The sequence below is a fragment of the Nicotiana attenuata genome, unplaced genomic scaffold, assembly GCF_001879085.1.
Source record: "Nicotiana attenuata strain UT unplaced genomic scaffold, NIATTr2, whole genome shotgun sequence".
NCBI classification, from domain to species: domain Eukaryota; kingdom Viridiplantae; phylum Streptophyta; class Magnoliopsida; order Solanales; family Solanaceae; genus Nicotiana; species Nicotiana attenuata.
Window position 1 is genome coordinate 37,593 of NW_017675583.1, and position 7,765 is coordinate 45,357.

The 7,765-nt window shown below is 38.6% G+C and overlaps 1 pseudogene; it reads left to right on the forward strand.

Moving 5' to 3' along the window:
- Positions 1 to 3,119, forward strand: part of LOC109220226 — an 8,131-nt pseudogene extending 5,012 nt beyond the window's left edge.
- Positions 3,120 to 7,765: the final 4,646 nt, after the last annotated feature.

The following is a 7,765-nucleotide window of genomic DNA, read 5'->3' on the forward strand; positions in this document are numbered from 1 at the left end:
ATATATATATATATATATATCAAAATACACTCACATAAGGATACAAATTTGTCTCTGGAATATTTTTTTTTGCCAGAAAAAATGGTGTCCTTGGAATTTCGACAACCACCATTTTATGTTGCAGATGACCAAAACAAAAAGAAAGAGAATGAAACAACAAAAAAAATGAGAATAATAAGAAATAAGAAAAAAGGATAAGAGAAAGAAGAAAGAATAAAAAAAGTACTAAATATACATGTGCAAGCACGTGTAGTTCACCAGTTGCCAAGAGTTTGGTTGTCTAGTTTTAGGGTCTTATTTATTCCATTTAAAAAAAAGTTTAGGGGGTAATAGGATTCCCGCAATAAAGTGTGTAGTTGAAAATCCGGGTATAGGTCGGGGAGTACATATGCATTTTTCCTTCTTTATTGTAATGTTCTGCATTCTTTATTGTTTGATTTCTGATTTCTTTATCAAGTGGGGTCCATTTTGTATAAAGTATTACTTTATGGTCATAAAGTTTTTATATTGTCTTATTTATGTTTGTAGATGATTCTTGTGGACCTAGTTTTTAATTGTGGAGGTGACTGGATTACAGAACCACACCTAATCTATTCAAAGAAGTCGGTCCACATCCGAAAAGATAAAGATTCTGACCTATTGTCTTTTAAAGATATAGTAGATGAATACATTCTTCAGTTAGGGTATATAGGGGTACAACAATTAATAATTGCCGGCCCATCTGGTAAGTATTATGAATTTGAAGGAGATATAGGGATTAAGTAGTTTTATGCCTTGTCTGTGAGGAATTTAAGGTACTAAATGTCTATGTTATAGATGAATGTGAAGAAAGTGTTTGTGTCTCAAACATTGTCAACCATACTGAGACTTATATATCACCAATATTAGTTGGTACTGATGATAACAGTAGTGAAGACGAAGATGAAGATCAGGCAGGTTCTGATAGCTTGGCCTATGATTCAAAAGAGTTAGAACAATTTGAGGCACAAAAGAAAAAGCATCCTAGTGAAAACCTTAATGAATACAAAGAGATTCATAAAGGCATGTCTTTCAAGGATATCCCTGAATCTAGAAAGTTCATGAACCTTTATTCATTGGTTAATCAAAAGAAATTACAGCTGTTGAAAAGTGACAAAATTAGAGTGAGGTACAAGTGTGTACATGGCTGCCCATTTAAATGTCTTATATCCAGTGACAAGTGCAGTGATGGATATAGATTGAAGACACTAAACCCAAGATATGAGTGTAATCCTGCTTTTGATAATGGTAGGGTTGAATATAACACTATAGCTTACTACTTCAAGAAGAAGTTGCAAGACAACCCTAAGTATAAGGTGAAAGAAATGAGGGCAGAGCTGAAGAATTCATTTTATCTTAATACTAGTAAATCAAATATTAAAAGGGAAAAGAGAATGATATTGGAGAAGTTGGAAGGGAGATTCACTAATGATTATACAAGCTTGAAGCATATGCCAATGCTTTGAGGGACAGTAATCCTGGAAGTGATGTGGTTATTAATTTATCTAAAGAAGCATTGTTCCAAGGCAAAAAAAAATTCCTTAGGATGTACATTTGTTTTTAGGCATTGAAGATGGGGTATAAAGAGGGCTTGAGACCATTTATCGGGCTTGATGGTACATTCTTAAGGGGGAAGGCTAACAGACAGCTACTAGTTGCTGTTGGGCAAGATAATATGAATCACTTTTATCCACTTGCTTGGGCTGTAGTTGGTAGAGAAACAAAAAGAAGTTGGACTTGATTTTTGGAGCCTCTTCACAATTCATTGGACTTGAATATGGGCAATGGACTCACATTTATGTCGGACATGCAAAAGGTATTATTTCATTACTAAGCTATTATAACTTTTTTCATTACTAATCTGTTATAACTTTTTTCATTACTAATCTATTATAACTTTATCATTACTAATCTTCTAAAATATTTTGATATGTGCAAGGATTAATGGAGGCAATAAAGACAGTCCTTCCTGAAGCAAAGTATAGGTTCTGTGTGAGACATGTAGAGTCAAACTGGTGCGAAGAGTATAGAGGTCTTGAAATGAAGAAGTTACTTTGATGGAGTGCTTGGGCCACTTAAGCAGAAGACTTCAAGGATCAGTTGAGCAAGTTGGGACAGTTGAAGGAAGCAGCTATTACAGACTTGTTAAAGTACCCACCTCAGAGTTGGTGTAGGGCATACTTTGACACTGTCTGTAAGAATCAAGGTGTGGGTAACAATTTTACAGAGTCTTTCAATGCTTGGATATTAGAAGCTAGATACAAGGCCATCATCAATGAACATGTTATTATACTTAATTATTATTAACTTTTTTTTTGCATTAAATAGCCATTGACTGGGCAGAAAGTGACAAAGAAGAAGCGACCATCAAATGATGGGCAGACATCTAGGGCTAAGAAGCCAGCCAAAAGACAAAGGACTTTGCTTGATCAAGACACTGGTGATGATGAGGTGTTGGAGTCACAAGTAGAAAATAAAGATATCAGTTTATCAGCATACCAAGTGTCTCAAACAAGTCAAGGCATTGGCAGCAGTCAATCATTTATCTTTATGCCTACTCCAACTCTGGATCATTTTTCAGATGTTGATGATGGCCCTGAACCTCCATTAAGGCCTAGTATTATATCAGAAGCACAAACTAGACTTATGGAAAGGTAGTAGGTTGGTATGAACACTGGGACAAGGACAATTAAGTTTACAGGAGACAACACAGATGTAAGTGCACCTGTTGATCTTCCATACTCTCCAGTAAACTTGACATGGAAGGGAAAGGCAGCAATCACGGAGAATCAATTGGAGATGCAAACAAGACAAAGAATTGGAAAGTTGAAGATAAGAAAAGGGGACTTGATAATCTGATTAGGACTTGTTTTGTTTTGTTAGTTGGTAACATCTTACATGTGCTAAAGTGAAACTGAAACACTTGGTTTATTTTTGTTTTTTTGGTGTTAGCATTTGGAGTTGGATGCCTTATTATGACTAAGGGTTGAGTGAGTTTTTGAAGTTATAGTAGTGGCATCCACTTCTCCAATATGATGTAATTGTCAAACTTATGACTTGGTGACTTATTTAGTTGGTTTGCCTAAATTGAAGTTACTGTATTGCTGCTATTTATTACTGCATGTTGTGCCTTAGGTTGTTCATTTACTATTTTTTTCTGTTGCCCAGTTTTAGGTTGCCCAGTGTTTTGTTGCCCATTTTTAGTAAATTAATCGATGTCCTGAAGCAGATTTTGTGACTGTTGTTGTGTTTATTACTGTTGTTGTGTCTGGTTAAAGGAGCTCATTTTGAGCAGGCCAGAAATATGCTTGAAGACCACCTCTGTCTTCTGTTCAAATTGGGATGGCTGTTTGTTAGCATTTGGTTAACAATGTCATCAATAACAAATTGTCAGAATCATCAGAAATAAATTGCCAATAATCATTAACTTAAAAATGTCATTGCAATAAAAATCCAATCATTAAACATCTAAGACTAACTACCAATATTCATGGAAACTGCAGATACAACATTCCCTTCAACAAAAAAAATCAGCATAGTTTCACTTCATTATAGAGGAGAATGCAAATCCAACTATTAGTGAGCATAAAATTGTGATGATCATCTTCAACTTCACCACTTTTGCTTCCAATTCCATATTTTTTTTAACTTCAAAATTCTTCATAGCCTCTATGAGTTCAATCTTTTCAGTTTAGCCCGACTCTTTCAACCTTAAAGAGCTTCCAAAGAAACATTCAACATTTTAATCTCGCGATTTGCAGCTTCTAATCTTACATGGTTAATTGCAATTACCGCATCATCAGAAAACTCTTCATCATGCCATTTCCGAAACCCACATCCTTCACTCTACACAAACCACAACAAAATAAATTCAATGATTGAACACTATAAAGTTGGGAATTTTAACAGAAATCGAAGTAGAGAAATAAAAAGTACCTCAGGTTTAGGACATTTGTAAAATCTTCTACCGGCGTTTAAGAGAGTTTTTGAAGTAAAATGATTAGCAACTTCCCCACAACGACAAATCCTCTTCGACGAATCGACATCGTAAAGTCATTTCCGACTAGCTGAATACTAAACAAGGGAACGACAAAGAAACCCAAGAATTTTGATGTTTTGTTTGTGTTTTTACGGTGGGTTTTTGATTTATGGGTTTATTTAGTCAGGCGGGACAGGGAATTGGGGCGGGTTGGGTTTATTTAGTGAAGTGGAGTGTCTTGGTCTTTTAGAGAGTGCCACGTTTTCCGGCCGTTAAAATAGGGACAAATATACTACTTTGTTGGACGGTAAGGGCTTTTAGGGACAGAAAGTATAACGGGAGACGGTATTGAACAATATATCATAGTAGAGGGGCATATCAGGCCCTTTTACGTTTATAAAAATATCTTTCATATTCTTTAGTTTTAAGGGACGTTAAGGCTAATTTTGTCTTTAACCATGCTAATGCATGCATTAATAGCCTTGGTATTTGTCACGACCCAAAACTAACACTGTCGTGATGGCGTCTATCGTGGTACTAGGCAAGCCGACACATTACCAAAACAGAATGATATTTTATTTTTATAGATAAATTCACACTATTTAATAATAAAACTTCATAAAGAAAGTCTGAATAACAAAAGTGCGGAAAGAAAAGCCCGACATCAGGGTGTCACTAGTCATAAGCATTTACTACAACTGTCTGACAATGTCAAGACTAACATAGTCTGGAAATAACTGAATACAACTAAGGGAAGATAAAGAGGGAGGAAAGCAGGGCTGCGATCGCCAGGCAACTACCTTGCTAACTCCGATGGATCTGCAACTGAACAATCAACACTCGCTACCGCGTCTAGGAATGCCTGGATCTGCACATAAGGTGCAGGGAGTAATGTGAGTACGCCAACTCAGTAACTAACCAAAGGAAATAAAGGCTGAGCAGTAGTGACGAGAAATAATGCATATAAAGTTCATACCATGAAATCTCAGTAAAAATACAACAGGCTTTTAAAAGCAGAGTTCGAATCAAATCATTTTGTTTAATATCAGTTCCAGTAAAATTATTTGAAGATATTTTTCAACAGTTCTCAAACAGAGGCAATGCAATAGTGAGCAAAATGATAAAATCATAAACAACCTCTCGAGCAAAACATCATTCATATACAACCCCTCGGGCAAAACATCACTCATATACAGCCCCTCAAGCAAATCTCACAGTCACTCGTATAGAGCCTCTCGGGCATACCTCACCATCACTCATATACCCCCTCGGACAAAATATCACTCAGTAGGTACCTGCGCTCACTGGGGGTGTGCAGACTCCGGAGGGGCTTCTTCAGCCCAAGCGCCATAACTAGCCATCTCGTGGCATAAATCAATCAGGCCCTCAGCCTCACTCAATCATGAATCAGTAACAACATGTTGCAGCATGCAGCCCGATCCCATAAATATCCTCACAAATCAGGCCCTCGGCCTCACTCAGTCATAAACGTCTCAAGCCACTCGGGCTCTCAGTAAAACAGGGTACTCAGCCCAAAACAACATTTATATGCATCAAAACAGAGTAATAAAGACTGAGTTATGAAATCAATAAGTATAACATGACTGAGTATAGATTTTCAATCGAAAACAATGAGAAGATAGTAAGAAAAAAGCTGGCACAAGGCACAAACATGGCATTCAGCCCAATTTATAGAAACTCTTTCTAAAACACATAAGTATCAAATAGTTTCAACCAAATACGCAACTTATATTTGCTACGGGACGGATCAGCTCATGATCCCCAACGGTGCACGCCACAAACCCGTCACCTAGCATGCGCGTCACCTCAAAATAGTAAAATGATACGAAATCCAGGGTTTCATACCCTCAAGACTAGATTTACACTGCGATGCTCTTGCCCCTCGACTCGGACTCCAAATGCTCTGAATCTATTCACAACTAGTACAATACCATCAATATATGCTAAAGGAATGAATTCCACAAGAAAAACTATCAAATTAGACCATGAATCTGAAATCGGCTCAAACCCGGCCCCCGGGCCCACTTCTCGAAATCCGACAAAAATGACAAAACTAGAAAGCTCATTCACTCACGAGTCCATACATACAAAATTTATCAAAGTCTGACTCCATTTGGCCCCTCAAATCCTCAAATCAAACTCTCCAATTTTCAAGCCCTAAATTCCCAAATTTCTCGCTCAAATTCCCAATTAGATGATGAATAAATCCATAGATTCATGAAATTTATACCATTATAGGTTAGAATCACTTACCCCAATGTTGCTCCTTGAAATCCTTCGAAAAATCGCCTCTCTCCCAAGTTCTTCAAACCCAAAATCGAAAATGGAGAACTAAACCTCGAGCTTGGGTTTTCTGCCCAGCAAAACCACACATGCGGTCCCATTTCCGCATCTGCGAAGACCTCTCCGCTTTTGCGGAATTTCATTAAAAGCCTGCTTCCGCTTCTGCGATTGCCTGATCGCATCTGCAGCCATCGCAGATGCGGGACCAAGCCACACCTGTGATCCATCTGCGCACCTGCGCCTCATATCCGCTTCTGCGGACCTCGCACCTGCGGTTCCAACTCCGCAGGTGCGGTTAAGACAGGTCCAGCAGCTTCAGCTGCATTTTCCAAATTCCAAACTCTCCGTTAACCATCCGAAATCCCGCCGAGGCCCTCGGGACCTCAAAAAAACATGCCAACACATCCCATAACATCAATCAAACTTAGTCGAACCTTCGAATCACTCAAAACAACATCAAAACACCAAATTACCCTCGGATTCAAGCCAAAGAACATCTAAACTTTCAAATTCTGCAAATGATGCCGAAACTTATCAAATCACGTCCGAATGACCTCAAATTTTGCACACACATCATAAATGACGCCACGAACCTACACTCCAACTTCGGAAATTCCATTTCGACCCCGATATCAAAATTATAAAGGTTTTAAGAATTTGGTTAATAATTAATCTTGTTGCTACCGGGTCCGTATTGTGGTTTCGGAGCTCTGTACAGGCCCATTACGATATTATTACCTTATCTTTGAAATTTGGTGAGAAACTAGACTGATTTTACGTGATTCAGTCCTTTGGTTGAGAAAATAGAAGTTTTGAACTTTCTTGAAAATTTCATGCAATTTGATGCTAAATTCGTAGTTTTAGGTGTTATTTTTTCGATATTATCGCGCGAGCAAGTTCGTATGATGTTTTAAAACTTGTGTGCATGTTTGGTTTGGAGCCCCGAGGGCTCGGGTGAGTTTCGAATAGGCTGCGAGATGTTTTAGACTTGAATATTCTGGTGTTTTTGGCTTAAGCTGTTATCTGGTATTTCCTTCTTCGCGTTCGCGAAGGGACTCTCGCGAATGTGAAGAGTAAGTTGGTTTGAAGGATAAATCTTTCTATGCGAACGCGAAGCATTGGTCAGGAACGCGGAGCATTGGGGCATTACCCTCCGCGAACACGACCAGGTTATCGCGAACATGAAGCATGGGACCTGGTGGAGGGGAAAGTTGCTCATCGCGAACGCGATGCTAGGCTCGCGAACGCGGAGGCTGGTGGGGAGTATGCCTTCCCGAGCGCGATGGGTATCTCGCGAATGCGAAGGCCTTTGGCCGCTGCGCATTGCGAACGCGACAGGCTTCTTGCGAACGCGAAGAAGACCTGTCCAGTGATTTTAAAACAGAACCAAAGTCAGGATTTGTTCAAATTTCATATATTCTTCACTAGAACTCGACCTAGGGCGATTTTTGAAGAGGGATTTCA